This window comes from Oryctolagus cuniculus, chromosome 10 (genome assembly GCF_051225735.1).
Source record: "Oryctolagus cuniculus isolate XC-2025 breed Fujian yellow rabbit chromosome 10, ASM5122573v1, whole genome shotgun sequence".
Lineage (NCBI taxonomy): Eukaryota > Metazoa > Chordata > Mammalia > Lagomorpha > Leporidae > Oryctolagus > Oryctolagus cuniculus.
In genome coordinates this window covers 27720910-27739520 of record NC_142876.1, presented here as the reverse complement: position 1 = coordinate 27739520, position 18611 = coordinate 27720910, and positions in this window count along the sequence as shown.

The following is an 18611-nucleotide window of genomic DNA, read 5'->3' as shown; positions in this document are numbered from 1 at the left end:
CCTTCTTCCTGCTTTTCGGTGTTGCAATGCTGAGACTGCAGCAGCTATATTGGGACCATGAGGCAACAAGCCAAAGGATGAAACAACAAAACAACTGAGTGAAAAAGAAAGAGCTCAAGTCCATGAGAACCTCACTAAGCTGCCGGACCAGCCCTAGATCTTCCCTCGCTCACACGGTGCTGGGAAAGCCACAGACGTCCCTCTGGCTAAGCCAGTCGAAGCCACGAGCCTTCTTCTTCTTCTTTTTTTAAAGATTTTATTTATATATTTGAGAGGTAGAGTTACAGAGGGAGAAACAGAGAGAGAGAGAGAGAGAGAGAGAGAGAGAGAGAGAGGTCTTTCACCTGCTGGTTCACTCCCCAAATGGCCGCAACGGCCAGAACTGGGCTGATCCAAAGCCAGGAGCCGGCCGGCGCCGTGGCTCACTAGGCTAATCCTCCACCTAGCGGCGCCGGCACACCAGGTTCTAGTCCCGGTTGGGGCGCCGGATTCTGTCCCGGTTGCCCCTCTTCCAGGCCAGCTCTCTGCTGTGGCCAGAGAGTGCAGTGGAGAATGGCCCAGGTGCTTGGGCCCTGCACCCCATGGGAGACCAGGAGAAGCACCTGGCTCCTGGCTCCTGCCATCGGATCAGCGTGGTGTGCCGGCCGCAGCTCGCAGGCTGCGGTGGCCATTGGAGGATGAACCAACGGCAAAGGAAGACCTTTCTCTCTGTCTCTCTCTCTCACTGTCCACTCTGCCTGTCAAAAAAAAAAAAAAAAAAAAAAAAGGAGCCAGGAGCTTCTTCCGGGTCTCCCACGTGGGTGCAGTGGCCCAAGCATCTAGGCCATCTTCTAATGCTTTCCCAGGCCACAGCAGAGAGCTGGACTGGAAGAGGAGCACCCGGGACTAGAACCCGAGTCCATAGGGGATTTTCTTATACTGCAGCTGCCGGGAGCCGGGTGCACGGGGTTACTGCAGGCCCCTGACTCCTCCTCAGTCTTGTTCTGCTCCATTCCTGCACTTGCAGCCTGGAGCACGGTGTGCGGTCTGCTAGCATCCACCACCAGCGCCTGAGACACCTGCTGGCTCCAGGGCCCTATTTCCACCCAGCCTTGTGCTTTCCATCGCGCAAGGACACATGAGCAGAAGAGTCAGGCCGCAGGCTGTGTCTGTGCTCTCAGAGCCTCCACAGATGGCACATGTGGCCTGTCACCTCCCGCCACCAAGGGACACCACTGCCTGTGTTATTTAGTTTCTTCACCCTAGAGGCCTCTGGCCCACCCATTTCGTCTGCCTATTTTCTGAGACGGTAGCTGGACACTTAGCCCCTTTCAGCAACAGCCTCGTTTCCTCCTCCTGCAAGCCTCCCTCCCTGGCTTCTCTCTGCAGGGTCCCCCACCTGGGCACCTACTGGGAAGAGAAGGCATCCACGCAGACGCGCTCCCCCCACAAGTCCCGTTCCCTGGTGCTTTCCAGTCTCGCTTCCCCCTCCACCTGGGGCTCAGGGAAGTATCTCGCAAGGCAGGCACAGCCCAGGAACCTGTGGGGTCACACACTCTCGGCTCCCCAGCTCCTGCCGAGGGTGGGCTCTAGGGCAGGCAGCGCTTAGACCTGAGAACCACACAAAACGAGGAACAGGAGGCCTTTCCCTGCCTGCTTCTCTCACCAAATTCACCTGTCCTGCTTTTTACAACCCTAGTTTTGTGGGAGTTCCCAGTCCTCACTGTCCAATCCAGTTGCCGCTGGCCCCCTGTGACCACCGACCGCTGGAAATGTGGCTCCTTGGACTTGAGATGTGCAATTTAGGGAAGGGAGAACCTCTTCACCCTTCCAGACTATGAGCTCGGGCCCTAGACATTAAACTGACCGAAGGAAAACAAACGAGAGGAAAATTGAGTTTGTTAACATCTGCAGCTTGCATACATGTGGGAGAAATTCGATGAGGACCTGCATGGCATCTTAACAAAAAAAAAAAGAAAAATCATAAAATGGTTGAGGAGGAAAAGAGGTTTAGGCATTAACGGGGGGCGGCCTACGGGAAGGCAAACCCGCGGGGGAAGCTCACGGAAGGTAAGGGATGGCTGAGTAAGCTTTGCTGTGCAGTGTCCCCTTTGTTCTGACAAGAGTCTAGAAGTGGATCTGCCTACTTTTATGCAAGTGGAGGGAGGGCAGAGTCCGTTGGGTTTTTTTAGCATCTACTGCTTCTCAATTGTCTTCAGCTCAAAATAATATTCACTAGCAGATTCCAGGGGGCATAGCCTGGTCCCCTTCAGCTTCAAGTGTCAACTGCAGACCACAGGGGCAGGGGTTTAGCCTAGCAGGTGGAAGGCAGGGTTCCACGCTGCAGGACCTGGGTGTGGTGCCCAGCGCTGGCTCCCTAACCCAGCTTCCTACTCATTCAGGTCCTGGGAGACAGCAGTGAGGGCTCAAGTAGTTAGGGGTCCTGCGACTCCCGTGGAGACCTGGACTGGCCCTGCCCCAGCCCCCACCTTTGGGGAATGAGGCAGCAGATAGCAGCACTCCCTCTGACTGTATGATTCTCCAAGAAAAAAAAGGAAGGATGCTTATAAGACATAGAGAGTTGGCCGGTGCTGTGGCTCACTAGGTTAATCCTCCGCCTTGCGGCGCCCACACACCGGGTTCTAGTCCCGGTCGGGGCGCCGGATTCTGTCCCGGTTGCCCCTCTTCCAGGCCAGCTCTCTGCTGTGGCCAGGGAGTGCAGTGGAGGATGGCCCAAGTGCTTGGGCCCTGCACCCCATGGGAGACCAGGAGAAGTACCTGGCTCCTGCCATTGGATCAGCCGGTGTACTGGCCGCAGCGCACCGGCCGTGGCGGCCATTGGAGGGTGAACCAACGGCAAAAAAGGAAGACCTTTGTCTCTGTCTCTCTCTCTCACTGTCCATTCTGCCTGTCAAAAAAAAAAAAAAAAAAAAAAAGACATAGTAGCATCTCTCAATACCAGAGGGCACACAGCAGCGTGGGCCTCACCGGGAGCTACCCTTAGATCCCTAGGAAGCAAAGCACCAAGGTTCTTTTCTCCACGTCCTTGTGCGAAGAGTTTTATTATCTCATCTCTTGGTCCAACAGCTATCCTTTTCCTCGGAGCCCTGAACCAAATCTCCTTCTGCTTCATCTGAGTTTAGCAAAAATCAATCCTTAAAGTCACCAGAACAAGTGGAGAATCAAGATGACCAGATCACGGGTAATTTATTTTAGCTTCAGGGTGCCAGACATTGCCTCTGACATCTGAGTCCCCTGGCTCTCAGCTGTGATTTATTTATTAGACTTGACAATGAGACAGCCTGCCTCCTGCACGCAGAGGAAATCTCCCATCTGATTCTGAAAGTGGAGGAAGCTGCTTCCAAGGACGTCCACCGATTTAGTGGCAGGGAGAGGGGAGCTAGGGGTGCAGGGGAGCAGGCAAGCCTTGCCACGCTCATGAAGCGCATCTCTTGGCTTGCAAAATCGGGTCAAAAGGAATGGAAACCCCTCTGATAGCTTAAAATTAGGAAGATCTACATCTATGAAGAGTTGTAGAAATGACATTTCTTCCCTTAAATCCTAATGGGACCTGGCCCGACAGCCGGGGCTAGACCTCTTGGAAAGGTGCCAGATGTGTCCCCAAATAAGACGCTCAATGCTCTCACCGGGCCCCGCCACTCTAGCCTGTCCTGGGACTCCGCTCTCTTCCCACTGCAGTCATTCCACTGAGCTCTCATGGAAGGAGAAACTCGCCAGCCAGAGCTGCCCCACCCCCACTCCGAGCAGGCTGCAGGGAAAGGGGTGGCGGGGGGGGGGGGCAGTCCTAGGGGCAGGAAAAGCATGAGCCTGCAACACGATCTCCCTTCAAAGGCAGAGACGGTGCAAACCAGGTGGAAGAATCGCTGGTCCCTTGACAAAGGAGCGAGAAGTTGAACTAGACTGAGAATTGTTAGTGGGGAGGACTGGAATGGAGGTACTGCAAGGTGTCCAGCGCTGAACAAATCTTCCCAGTCAATCAATATACAGGCTTTCATTGGGATTCCACTCCAGAGCGAGGTTCCCTGGTCCAAACAGGGGACCACGCTTCAGAGGTTGGGAGGGCTCCTTTTATAGATACAGGGCATGGGGGTTAAAGGTTGAAGTAGGTCTGATCCTCATTGGTGCCTTTAGGCACCCGCGGGAACCTTGACAAGGACTTTTCGTTACCGGAAGTGCGGGTAACTTCCATTCCTGGAAGTGTAGGCCTTCTCTCCGTGCCGTTCCCAAAGCTACCAGGTTCTTGTCTTCCCACGAGGAAGGAATTTCAAACGTGAGACAGAGTGGTGGTACGCAAGGTGGCCAGGGTTAGTGAGGTGGGCATCTGTCAGAACGATGGAGTGCAACAATGGGCGAGTGCCCGATCACTCAGACTGGGGTGAGCCAGGGTAAAAAGCGTAGTGGAGAGCATACACTTGATGGCCCGCGGGCATCAGCAAAGAGCTGAGAGCTGACAGCACTGTTTGCATTCAGCCCGGGGCTTAGAAGGGATGGAGTCTAGTTCTTCCCACTGTTTCTCCCCCTGATTTCTTCTGGACAAAGGGTTTGCTGGGTGTGAAATAGGTAAAATTCCTCCCAAGGTTTTTGTGACCCAGTGTTGTCAGACTGAGCAGCCCATTTGGCACTGAGCAAGGAAGGCTCTCCCGGGGTGCTTTCCCGGTGGGGGGGGGGAGTAGGCTGTGGCCACCCATAAAGTTACCGCAGCACCGGGCAGGAGTGGAATACTGGGCTGCTTCCAAGGCTTGCTGCCCTGCGAGGCTGCTGCATTCGCTGCCCTTTCACACCCCCAAGCTGATTTGCATCTGTCTAGGATCAGAATGCTGGGGAAAGGCCCTCTGGGAACAGGGCATCTGAGGTCCCTCCCAAAGGAGACAGAGCCGGGCCAGGCCAGGAAGCCCCACCCAAAGACAGACCCCTACCGTAGCCAGCCAAGCGATTGCTTTCCATTGCGTCTGACTTCAGACTGCAAACCTCACGCGTACTGCTGGGCTTCTCCGTGCCTCCACAGCCACCCTTTGTGCCAGTAAACTCTGCTGGACTGCATGGTCTCGAGTTTTCTTTAACACCTGATACTACAGAACTTCCAGCCCTGGCCAATTCCTTTCTGCGGAAATGCCTGAGGTCACCCGGGGACACCTTGCTGTGCACCTCCCTCTCTGAGCCACGCTGGCCGCAGAGGCCAGAGCACCTGATGTCCAGGGGGCAGTGCCGTGGCCGCAGCGGCTGCAGGGAAGTAATGGGGCAGCCGGGAGCTCTTATGAATTAGAGAACTCCAGCCATTTTACCCTTCCTGCCTCTTCCTCTGCTTTCATGCTCTCTTCCCTTAGACAAAGGGAGCCCACGGGAGGGGCTCCGTCCCCCAGGCTAATGGACTCCAGGCAGGGCCCTGCGCTTGGGGCTGCAGGCAAGCCCAGGCCTGCCTCCCACTCTAGGGCTTGCATCAGAGACCCCGCTGTGCAAGTGAGAAGCAACCACTGGCCTCCTCTAGAAAGCCGCGACTTAGAAGAGGAAGAGTTAAGGGATTAAGCTCTTCAAAGCCATAGCTGTGGAAGCGTTGCAAGCTGGAGCCTGGCTGTGTGGGCCATTATCCTGCAGCCCGCCAGCTGTGCCCCTGCCCACCCCATGCTCCACGCACAGCAGCTCAGCTTGCAAAAGACAGGAGTCCGATGTCTGTGGCCAGAACAGATCTGAGCAGGGCATCCCTGGGCCGTCAGCACCTCTGCTTGCCTGCAGGGAGAACCTTCCAGTTGCTTCGTGCAATTGCTCTTTTCCTTTCTCCCTCCCTCACACCTCTCTGCTGGTGGCCAGTGGCCAAAAATCAATCCCCTCAGTGTCTTCCCATGGCTTGGTCTCACATCTCTCCAGGCCAGCCTGGGGGAGGCTTTGTGTTTGCACGGAGCAGTAGGGTGACAAATCAGCCACCCGTCTCCACAGCCTGGAGTCCAGGGAATTGGTTCTGGGTGCCTGGGGAGGGCTGGAGAGGGTTCAGCTGGGCTGCCGCTGGAAATCAGGCACCCACTTGGTCCTGGCAAGTGGCCATCACCCCGTCTGTGTGACCAGCCTCGTGTCAGATGCGGTCAGCTTTCCCAAGGAGAGATGGTGGCTCACACCCCCTGGCTTAGCGACTGGTTCCCCACAGGGTAAAGGACCAGGGAGGGTCACATGGGGACATTAGCATGTGCCAGGAACAGCATCAGAATCCAGGACCCTGCAGGGACTGCCCGGTGAGGGATCTGGGTGTCAGGTCAGTGTCTCCTCTTCTCCCTAGGGAGGTTACCACCTGTCATGGGCCAGGCTCTTCCACCTCTGGGGCCCCTGATTCACAGAGGGAATTGAAATCGGAAAAGACCGGCCGGCGCCGTGGCTCACTAGGCTAATCCTCCGCCTAGCAGCGCCGGCACACCGGGTTCTAGTCCCGGTCGGGGCGCCGGATTCTGTCCCGGTTGCCCCTCTTCCAGGCCAGCTCTCTGCTGTGGCCAGAGAGTGCAGTGGAGGATGGCCCAGAGACCAGGAAAAGCACCTGGCTCCTGGCTCCTGCCATCGGATCAGCGCGGTGCGCCGGCCACAGTGCGCCGGCCGCGGCAGCCATTGGAGGGTGAACCAAGGGCAAAGGAAGACCTTTCTCTCTGTCTCTCTCTTTCACTGTCCACTCTGCCTGTCAAAAAAATAAAAATAAAAATGAAATCGGAAAAGACCCCCTAAAATTTACACTAAAATGTGGTCTCTTGAAGTTCCCTAGAAGTGCTATCTGGGGTGCCACATGCGCTACCGGAATTTGGGGTGCCTTACGATTTCACCACGGGTTTATTACTAAATCCCCGATATTAATAAGCCCAAGAGGGTTCTTGCCTAATATTTAGAGAATTCTAGATATCGGCACAGATAAACGAGGCAGCATGGTACGTTTTAAGCTTTTATTTAGTAAGAAAGGTGCATAAGAGAGTGAGAGCTTTATTTAGGGGAGAGAGGTGAATAGGGGTTCATACCAAGCACCAGGAACCAGCCACATGGAAGAGCATCTAGGCCAGGAAGCCTAGAGCACATGGCCCGAAGGCCATATGCCCTGGAGGCGCGGGGCTACCGCAAGCCCTGTCCTGGCAAGAGGCCAGGGAAGAAGAGCCGGGCCGGGCACACTGTGCCCTAGGCTTTTAACCCACTCCAAAGGGGAGTGGTTAATTAACCTGATTGGCTGGTGGGCACCCCGGTGTGGCCAGGTATGGGAATGAGGCCACACAGGGGCGTGGCAAAGGCATCAGGTAGGAGCATGAGATCACACAGGGGAGTAGTCTTCCGGTTCACAAATCTGATCAATTTTAACCTGTATGCCTGCCTACTTCAGGATGGTGTTGTGTGGACCCCAACCCTGGACTGCAGGCAAGAGGGGCGGCTTCAGCTCCCCACTGAACCTCCACAGCCACCACGCTCCTCTGACGCGGCCTTTGCTCTTGCCTGGAAGTCCGACGCTCGTTTTTAAAGTTTCTGGACCTGCAGCACCGGGGGTGTGATGGGTCCCAACCAAGTGATGAGCTATGCAGCAGTCCCATTGGGAGACCCAGCAAAACTCCCTCACCAGAGGCCTTGTGTCCACTTCGGTGCCTCCAGTCCAGGGAGGCGCTGATGATGGGTAGCTTTGGGATCCGCAAGGAGGGAAGGCCTACACTTCCGGGAATGGAGAGGCCTACTTCCGGGGAAGAAAGTCCTTGTCAAGGTCCCTGCTGGTGCCTAAAGGTCAACCAATGAGGATCAGACCCACCTCAACCTTTAATCCCCATGCCCTGAATCTATAAAAGGAGCTCTCCCAATCTCTGACGTGCGACTTCCCCAGCCCCCGCTGTGTTGCTCTGTTGGGACTGGAGAACCTCGCCCGGGAATGGAACCCCAATAAAAGCCTGTGAATTAATCGATTCGTCTGCCTGGGAAGATTTGTTACATGCCAGACACCTTGCAATGATCATTCCTGCACGGGACTACTGTAAACAGAAAGGAGTTTCTGTTTGCCTGGCTGATTTTTATTTTGCATTACTATCTATAAATTCACTTCAAAGCTGAATTTGTATGTGCTCTTTGGGGGCTGAGAAAATGGGCAGAGATGGGGCCAGCGCTGTGGCATGGTGGGTTTAACCTCCACTTGTGACTGCGGCATCCCATATGGGCTCCCGTTCGAGTCCCAGCTGCTCCACTTCCCATCCAGCTCCGTGCTAATGTGCCTGGAAAGCAGTGGAAGATGGCCCAAGTCCCTGAGCCCTGCATCCACGTGGAAGATCCAGAAGAAGCTCCTGGCTCCTGGCTCCTGGCTCCTGGCTCCTGGCTCCTGGCTTTGGCCTGGCCCAGCCCTGGCCATTGTGGCCATTTTGAGAGTGAACCAGCAGATGGAAGATCTCTCTCTCTCCCCTCCTCCTCCTCTCTCTGTCACTCTGCCTTTCAAATAAATTAAAAAATGAGATAGAAAATGTGCTCTTCTAAGTCAAAACCAACTGTAAAATCAGAAAAGGGAAGTGGGGTGTCCCCAGAGGAAAGTGGGGGGACTGGGAAAGGGCTCCCACTGCAGACAGGAGGTCTGACAGCTGCAAGCAGGGTCCACCACGTGGGAACACCCTACTGAGAAGGCACCCCAGGAGGGAGCGGCATCGGAAGCCACTGCAGCTTTGCAAGGGAAGCCCCTTGCCCACCAGCACCTCAGACCCTGAGCATCCCCCACCTTCCTGTGAGCCCCCTCTCCTGAAGAAACAACGGCCATGACCACTGCTCAAGGCACCCCCAGCCTCCACCCCTGCTGTGGCCCTAACCAGTCCCCTGGGAGGTGAGAGAAAGAATGTCAACTATGAGGGAAAGTGGAGCAATTTTAATTAGGGCCTTGAAATGCAAACCCTAGAACGTGGCCAGAGGGACGGGGCGGGGGACGACTATGGTTTCAAGCCATGGAAGGAGTTGGGTCATTTCTGGATACTCCTAGAAGGAGCTGGAAAATCCCCCACTGAGCTGATGTCAGTGGGAGGGCCCTGTTCTCGGGGCAGAGCCACAAAGTGGCCTCTACACAGCAGAGAAGGCAGAAGGGCAGAGAGGGAGGCTCAGAGACTGCCCCACTGGAGAGGCTGGGACCGAGAGGGGCCCATGCGCAGGACAGCCCAGGCTTGGAAGCAAGGGCTGGGCGTTCAGGCCCTGAGATGTACACTGGCTGTGACGAGCTGTGAGGGCAGGCATTGTGGTGAAGTGGGTTAAACCGCCCATGGGATGCCCACATCCCATATCGAAGTGCCTGGGATGGAGTCCCAACCAGCTGTTAATGGGGAAGGAGGGAGAGAGAGAGAGAGAGAGTGAGAGAGGTCTTCTATCTGCTAGTTCATCCTCAGACTGCAATAGCTGGCCCGGGCCAGGCTGAAGCCGGGTTTCCCACGTGGGTGGTAGAAGACCAAGCACTTGGGCCACCTTCTGCTGCCTCACAGACACATTAGCAGAGAGCTGGACTGGAAGTGGAGCAGCCGGGACTTGAACTGGTGCTCATAGGGGACAGCTCAATGCACTGCACCACAAGCTGGCCCCCATAAGTGAAGCTGAAGGCTTCCTTAAGAAGGAGGAGTTAAGGTGGATGGGCACCTGGTGGAGGCTCCCACAAAAGGAAGCTCCCTTGGATACTTCTCCATGGCAACAAGAGCCCCAGGCTGGAGCCACACTGTCATGAAGGGGGGCGGGGCAGGCCCAGCGCTTGCAGCTGGGGACACAGCACTGAACACACTCCCGCCCTACAGGAACTCATCAGAAACTGCCCCCCTCCCCATGCCTGCTTCTGGGCCCCAGGCATCGCCAGCCCCGTTCTGCACCTGGGGCCGCTGATGCTGCCCATCTGGGAAGCAGCCAACCCCCAGTGAGAGCCAATGCCTGCTGATGGACTGACCAGGAAGTACAGGAGTATCGGGAGGGCGGGCAAGACAGGCAGGGGTCAGCAAGGACATGGAGGAGACACAGCTGGGCTAGCAGGAGTCTCCTGTCATGTCAACTGACCCCCAGTACAGTGGGAGGTGGCAGCCATCCATCTCCCCAACCTCCCCCTCCCCCTCCCCCAAGGCCTCCAGCTGGCTGAATTCAGACCTAGCCAGACTCCCATGTGGGTTCACGCACAAAGTCGCCCCACCCCCACAGGGCGGAGCAGGAAGTTCGCTGTTAGAGACCCGCCCCTGGAGGAGATAGACACCTGTCAAAGGCCTGTGGTTGTGACCCAGAGATTTCAGCCCGGCTCCCGGTCACTGCAGCTCAGGGTTAATGAGTTGGAGGAAGGAGAAAGTGTCTAAGGGCCCTGGGAAGGAGAGACGGTGGCCCCAGGAGGGATGAAGAGGGAGCAGAGACGGGGCTCACCCCGGAAGACAGGCGTGCAGGGGGGCAGGGAGGGGAAGGGGAGGACCAGGCGCAGCACGGAGACTTAGGCCTGGAACAATGACATCATGCTTTCCACTTCCCTCCTCTGGCACGAGCTACCCAGGCGGGGGGGCTGCTTTCCTGTGAGTGATCCTGTTTCCCCATTTGCTTTTATCTGTCCTTACCCCTGCGAGCTATTGGTCCTATTGAGTGTCTCCAAGGACCCACTCCCCACAGGCTCCCTCGGTGACAGTCTGCCCCACCGGAGGCCTCCAGTACAGACACATGCAGAGCGCCCCCACCCCCACCCGAGCGGGGCTTTCACGCACGCAGCGGAAGCCTGCACTGGTCAGCTCTCCCTTCTGCAGCCTGGTCCCTGCTCCACCCCGCACTGTCGGGCCAGAAGTGTCCACTCCAGCCTCCAGCGTCCTGTCTGCTTTTGCTTCCTGCAGACGGGAGCCAAACTTCCATCAGAAGCCGGGGAGAAAGCCGGGGACAGGAACAGACGGAGTTGAGGAGAAAAGAGATGCTACGCTCCTAGCAGCTGCGCTTCAGTGCAGCCACAGTGTGCATTGGATCCCTGGGCCTCCTTGTCCCGGCTGCGAGGGACAATGAGAAATGAGGATACGTGGAGGCCAGGACAAGGGTTGGCCTCAAACGGTTCCCTGCGCTCAGGACTTCCGCCAGGCGCTCCGTTCCCGTGCCTCCGTTTTGTGACCTGCAAATCCAGGACACTGAAAACTCAGTCCGTGTATTCCCTCACTGAACAGTCAGGGAGTGGGGGGCTGTTGGATCCCAGGGACTGGGCTGGCAGCTGGGGAGACGTGGGTGTGACAGCCCCAGAGTGACAGCTGCAGCTGCAGCGCCCCCGCTGGTGAGAGGCAGGACATGCAGAGTGGGCGTGCACTTGCGACTACAGTACAGCCCGATGGGGAAGTTCCAGATGAGGGCTCCCCAGGCAGCAGGTGCAACTGGTCCATGGCTGGGCCTGATTAGAGAGCCAGACCCCAGGCAGCCCTGGGGCTGGTCAGGAAGGGGCTTGAGCCCTGTCATTCAAGCATCAGGAGAGCCCCTACCCCGCGAAACTAAAATACTCTGGTGCCAGGAAAGGCGAGGGAAGGGGGCGGGGTACAGTGCTTGGCCAGCTGCCTCCCCAGCCTCGGACTTCCTGGCACTGGCCACGTTCTTGGCCTTGCGCCAGTGTCCTGGCAGGGGGGTCTACGGGCTGCTCTGCTCCTGCACATTTTGCATGGGCGTTGTAAGCACCCAGCCCCTTGTAATGAACCCTTTTCTGCTGACAAGAGCCACAGTAGCTTCTGATACCTGCAACAGAACCTACCAGGTCCAGGCCCCTCACGCCTGCTCAGAGATCGCCTGTCAGCCTTCTCATCCATTCTCTGAGCTACCCGAAGCCATGCAGCAAATTCCTTTCGCTTTGCCAGAAATGGATTTCTGTCGTTTGCAACCAAAGAAGGCCAACTGATACGAAAGTGGAAGCTGCCGATGAAGTGGGTGGCTCATGTCGATTCCCCTCTGGAAGAACGCATGTTGTCAAGGAACAAAGTGGATGCAATAGTGACGTACATGGGACTGCAAGGTTATCTTAGTCTTCAGGGGTGACTCTGTTGTACAGAAAAGAAAACTCAGGTGTTACTTTAGTATTTAAAGTCATTATTCCCGTTTATTACAGAAACAAATTCCTAACCCGAACTCTAAATTTTTAATTCAATTAGCCTAGAAATATTCTATTTCCAAATCTTGCAAATTTCCACAATAATTTTTTTGAGATTTATCTGATTTATCTGAAAGGCAACATTACAAAGAAAGAGGAAGGGAGAGAGAGAATGAGACAAAGAGATCGTCCATCTGCTGGTTCACTCCCCAAATGACCACCAAGGTCAGGGCTGGGCCAGGCCAAGGCCAGGAGCCTGGAACTCCATCTGGGTCTCCCATGTAGGTATCAGGGACCCAAGCACTTAGCCCTCCTCTGCTGCTTTCCCAGGTGCATTTGTGGGGAGCTGGATCACAAATGGAGCAGCTGGGACCCCAGCTGGTGATTTTATGGGATTCCAGTGTCGTGGGCAGTGGCTTAGCCTGCTGTATCACAACACTGGCCCTTCCACAGTAATTTTTAAGGAGCCTTTTGGAAATTAAATTCCTTTGAATTTTCTAACTGTACTTACCAATCCAACATACTCAATTTCCTCTTAAAAGTAATTCACTTGTCCGGGTAACCAATTTCCCCAAGTACTTTAATAAATCTAATAAATCAGGTATATAAATAAGATGATGAGCTTATGTGCCAATGCTATATGCAGAATAAGAGTCTTTTGTAGGTTTTAGCTTAAAATCTAAATCATTTGTTCAGAACTTCAGCCAAACCCTCCAAATATTTTTGGCTCCTGAACATGTCTCACCTGAGCACCTCTCAGCCCACCTGTTGCTGGAACTCCCAGCATTGCACAGGTGAGACAGGGCAGCATCTTGTGTCCTCCACCTCTGTTGCTTTCTGCCTTTGTCTTGCTTCTCAGACACCACGGCAAAAGGACCGCTGGGGGACAGCTCTGCATTCACACAGGCACAGGTAAGGGATTTTGACACTTTGTGGGGAAAATCCAAGCAGAGAAAGCCAGCAGCCGACGGCTGTCTTTTACCCTTCCGTGGGTAGACAAAGTTGAGGTGCCCTTCACGCGATTCCCCAGAGGTGCCCGGGGGGCGGTGCCTCTGTTGCGCCAACTCAGTTGCACACCCAGCTTTCCTGATTCCCTGATCAGAACACGGTACCTGCCCACCAGCTTCATCCCAGCTCCGCTGTCTAAGGGGATAGCAAGCAGATTCTAACGTGCACAAATTATTTGGCTAAGACAAACACCAAGCTGCATAACTTATTCCCAGTTTTTATGCACTAGTAATGCTAGGGGTTTGATGTCTTCATAACCTCTGTTCTCAGTTTGAAATCACCCCCAGGGTTCAAAGACCCACCATAGCTGCCATGGCAAAGTACCACACCTGGTGGCTTAAACCATTGAGACCTCTCTCTCAGCTCATCAGGGCCCTGCTTCCTCTAGGACCCTGGCTAGAATGCAACAGCTTACGGGGGTGGCCGCCATCCTAGGCTTCATTGGCTGGCACCTGCATCAATCAATCATTTAACCCAATCCCTGCCTCCATCTTCACATGGGCTCCTCCCTCCTTGCGTCCATCATCTTCCCTCTGGGGATGTGTGTATTCAAATTCCCCCTGCTCACCAGAACTCCGCTCCTGTTGGATTAGGGCCGAGACCTTAAGGACCTCATCTTACTGGTTATCTGCAAAGATCCTGTTTCCAAATAAGGCCACGTTCTGAGGGACTGGGAATTAGGACTCAATTTACCTTTCTGTGGAGACCCGATTCACTAGAACAATTTTGCAATTTATAAATCCGAAAGAGGGCTTCCAGGCAAACTTCCAGGTTTCCTGTCTCGGTTGGCCATTTCGCAAACTGCCCAGAGGTCCTGGCAGGACATGGGATCAGAAGCTGTGGGTCTCCAGGACAAGGGGAGGCAGAGCCATCTTCACAGCCTCCATGCCAGTGGGGACCGAAGGCCGTGGCTTCTAGATGGGACTCTGGAGACGGAGAGCAGAAACACGTGTTCTTTAGGGAAGGGGCAGGATCTCCAAAATCTAATTAGCAATTGATCAGGAGGAATCCAGAGAAAATAGAGCAGTCCAAAGCCAGGAGCCTAGAACTCCAATCGAGTCTCCACGTAGCCAGCAATTAAGGAGCCTGCGAACCCAGACCCATCAGCCGGGAGCTGGATCAGAAGCAGAGCTGTCAGGGCCGGACTTGAATTGGAGCTCCCACGTGGATGCTGGCGTGGCAAGATGGCACTTACCCTGCTGCACCACAACACCTGCCACACCACGTGGTGTTTTCAAATTCAGCCTGGCTGTAGCCAGTGTGACTTTCAGGTTGGACAGACGGCCAAAGTCCAGAAGCTTCAACATGCCCTTAGCGTCGGGATCAGCTTCCACGGCCTCCTGATCTCAGGCTGAGGTTCTCTCTCCTCCTCTGCAGCTCCGTGGAGATGCCCGTCACGGGGCCCCTCCGAGTTCGATTCAGCAGATGAGTGAGGAGCTTCCTGCTGGGGGTCCCCCAGCCCCTGGCGCTGTGGAAGCCGTTGCACAGGTGTGTGGAGCTTGTCTCAGTGATGACCTGCATGTTTTCTGGTTTTTTGTTTGCTTGTTTGTTTTTCTTTTTGTTTTTCATGTTTTGGTGCAAACGTGGCCCATGTTGAGGTCCTGAGTCAAAGAGGGACACCCTGATTCTCATCAGAGCTGAAAGTCTGTCTAGTAGAGAGCTTTGCTGTGATACTGAAAGTTCCATTCGTAGGGTTCCAAGGAATTCTGTTTATGAAGCCACATTGGTGAGAATACTTATTGTGAGAAACGATGTTTGTTCACTGGAGTCCTCAGCCACATTTGCCATGGGAAGTTGATGCTTCCCAACCCTGCTGGTGACAGATTAACTCACTATGACATCATTTGGCTCAAATGAACTCAACTTTTATAAAAGGACAGAACCAGTTTCATTAACATTAGGAACATAGATAAAGGGGGTATTTCTTCTCGCACTCTGTATGTATCGGGAAAGTCACTCTGATGGATTTAACCTCAAGCACGATTTGACAGGGTGATCTTTATGACTAAGTTGCTTGAATTCGGGTTACCCTTCACCTCATTCTCAAATCTATGATCACATAGCCAGCCCGCAGCCAGGCTGGAAGCCGCCTAATGGGGTCTGACTTCTATTGACTTGGTCTCACTATGAATTCTGTTCATAGTCTCCCTCCAAGCCAGGAATTCTTCTGAATCCATCAAAAGACTCTACTTGATTTGTCTCCCCAAATTGGGATATCTGATTAGACTTCAGCTAAACAGTCATAACAGTCATGACTTCTTTTTTTTTTTTTTTTTTTTTTTTTTTTTTTTTTGACAGGCAGAGTGGACAGTGAGAGAGAGAGACAGAGAAAGGTCTTCCTTCTGTTGGTTCACCCCCCAGATGGCTGCTATGGCCAGAACGCTGCAATGATCTGAAGCCAGGAATCAGGTGCTTCTCCTGGTCTCCCATGGGGTGCAGGGCCCAAGGACCTGGGCCATCCTCCACTGCCCTCCTGGGCCACAGCAGAGAGCTGGACTGGAAGAGGAGCAACTGGGACAGAATCCAGCGCCCCAACCAGGACTAGAACCTGGGGTACCGGCACCACAGGTGGAGGATTAGCCTAGTGAGCCATGGCGCTGGCCCAGTCATGACTTCTAAGGTCATAGGTACCACAGAAGAAAGATCAGAGGCACAAAGAAATATCAGATGGACACTCACTTCCACTGTTTCCACAAAAATTTTCTAGGTAAGAATAAGACAAATATCGAGAAGGCTGATACTTAAAATGAGCCATTAAAATCCTTTCAAGAAAAGCAGTGGGTGGTTGGCAAACACCATGCATTCTTGCTTTATTTATATTCACAGGAATCTATAGTAAATTATATCAAAATAAGTGATAATTAATGCACCAGCATGTTCCACGCTGTGAGAACACTTTGCACCCATGGCTTCTCTCTGGGAAGCAATGAAGCGAAGAAGCAACTCTCTGTGTCCTATCCTAGCTGAGCTGTGTGCAGATGATCGCTTAGTGTGAATTATCTGGGCTGTCCCAGGAAAGGTGCCCAGTCACTGTTTTATTCTTCAATAGCAAAATACCTGTTGGTTTCTGACATGAGTCCAAGTGAGTAAATGATTGAACAAGGGGGGAAAAAGTGAGCACCTCCAAGGCCCAGAGAGATAAACCCGGGAGATGCCCATGGCCGGAAACAAGAGGGAGAGCTGAGCGAGAAACCGTCCATAAAGACCAATGACCCACCTTGACCTCCTTGTAAACAAATGCGAGCAGATGAGAGTGCAGGAGAGTGCAGGGGAGCTGCTGCCGCCCTCTGGACAGTTCCTGGGGCAGCTGGGTCAGTCTTCCGCTCATCTTTTCCCATCCTGCTTTGCCAGTGCATGGAGCCCAAGCCTTTCCCTGCAAGGGCTGTTAGGAGGCCAAGGATCTCCATCAGGAGCTTCCTGGGGCTCCAGGCTTGGCTGTGGCAGCCACATTTTTGAATCAACCCTGGAGCACCTATCCTGTGTCATTAGTTCTGGAGACTTAGAGTACCTGGGCTTCCTCCCCCAAACCAATGAGAGTCAATTACTTCCCATTATGGAGCACAGCTCTCAGGTTATCCAAGGTCCCGGTCCTGGGGGCCACTCTTGACCCAACAGCTCCACCACTGCCCCCTCCTGTCACATCCTAATTCTGAAAACTCCCCCGCTCTCTGGAGTCCACTGCTCCTGACAGCTGGGCACGGCCCAGGGCAGGTGCATTTCCCAGGGCCGGGGGGGACTCCTTCGCATACTTGTGAGGCCCCATGGGGTTTACGAGATGGCTCACGTTCTCTGCAGGAGAACTCATGCACATTCCTGTGGCCTACAAATGTCTGCACTGTGTGATAACATTCAGGTCACTCCTGGCTCTAGTTCTCCCCAAGGAATCTCGTTCTACTCAAAGGACAGCTCAAGTTTTTGAAACAGGACGAGTTTTCATCCTCTGCATCATGGGAAACACCCCCAAAAGTCATGGGATTGAGTTACAACCTAACCACACTCGGGCATGGCCACAATGTGGAGGAGCCCTGGCTCCATCTCCCTCCAGACTGTCTGGGCCCTGAAACCTTCTTCTAAACCACACTTCATGACTGTAAATGCCCTCAGCAGTAGCTCCATGACCAACCACTAACCACTCATCAACCAGGGGCAGGTGAGGACCAGGGAACCCAAGCGGCAATGTGGCTTGATGAGTCACTTGATGGACATGTTGACAACATCTTATAAAAATAACTTCTAATTCATGGAGCTACAGTCTTAATAACAATATAGCCAACAGTCATCATCTATTTCCTGTGTCTAACATAGTTCCAAAGCTTTCTCTTGGGTAAGCAACTGTAGACATAATCTATTGACTTCCTGTCACGCTGTATAAAAATTTGAGATTTTATAAAACATCCTTTCTGCTCCTTCCATTCCAATGAAGTTTTGATTTTAATAAAGTCCGTATTTAGAATCGATTACTCTGATTATATTTGTTGCTGAGCTAAGTAGTGCTGTGTGGTTACATCTCTTTTTTTTTAAATTAACTTACTTAATTTATTTATTTGAAAGAGAGAGAGAGATCTCCTGTCATCTGGTTCATTCCCCAAATGCCTACAATAGCCAGGATTGGACCAGGCTAAAGCCCAGAGCCTGGAACACAATGACCCAAGTACTTGAACATCACCTGCTGCCTCCCAGGGTGCACGTTCCCCAGAAGCCGGAGTCAGAAGCAGAGCCACTTGAACCCAAGCACAGCAATGTGGGGTGCGGGCACCTCGAGATGTCTTAACAACTGTGCCAACTGCTTACTCCCATTTCCTTTCTTATATTTTGTTTTTCCTGGAGTTAATCACTGGCTATTAACATTCAATCATTATCTTAAATCTATGCCTTTCATTTTTCCCACAGCCTCCCCCAGCTCTGGGAGACAGAACCTGCATAGTATCAACCAGCCAGGTAATCTGCCAGTTCCCTTTGCCCCTGGGGGACCCTTCCCAGCACACCCCCCATACCCCACATCCCGGCTCCTCTTTGAGCCAGAATGCCTGCCTCCCTAGGGCCTCGGCACCACGGCCGTCCGCACCTCCACACTTTCCTCTTGCCGGAGTTGGAGCCCAGTTTCTGGGGTTTGCATCTGCTTTCTTTGGCTTGCTAGCATATAACATCTACATCCTTCCAGATCAAGAGCGTGAGGCCGTGTGTCGGTCAGCAGTGGACAGGGATAGCTTAGCAACGTCAGCACTAAAGCTTTGTTTCTTGCTCCACAACGTGATCACTGGGGGTCACCAGGTGGAAGCAAAGTCCCATGACCCCTCACTGCAGATTCCAGCTGATGGAAGATCACCTTCTCAAACATCATGGGTCACTGAGGCAGACAGGACAGCACCACACTGTTTCCACATGGAGGCGTCGCGCATCACTTCTGCTCATATGTGATATGACCACACCAGCTCCAACGAGAAACAGAAGTTTCTAGAAGGGAAGTAGAAATAGTTGCTGAATAGAACAAATGATGACTGCAAGAGGTTAATTTTGAAAAGTTGTTTGCATGTCCCACAATGTGTTGATTGTACTCAATTAATGTCTGGGAATAGAACAGAAG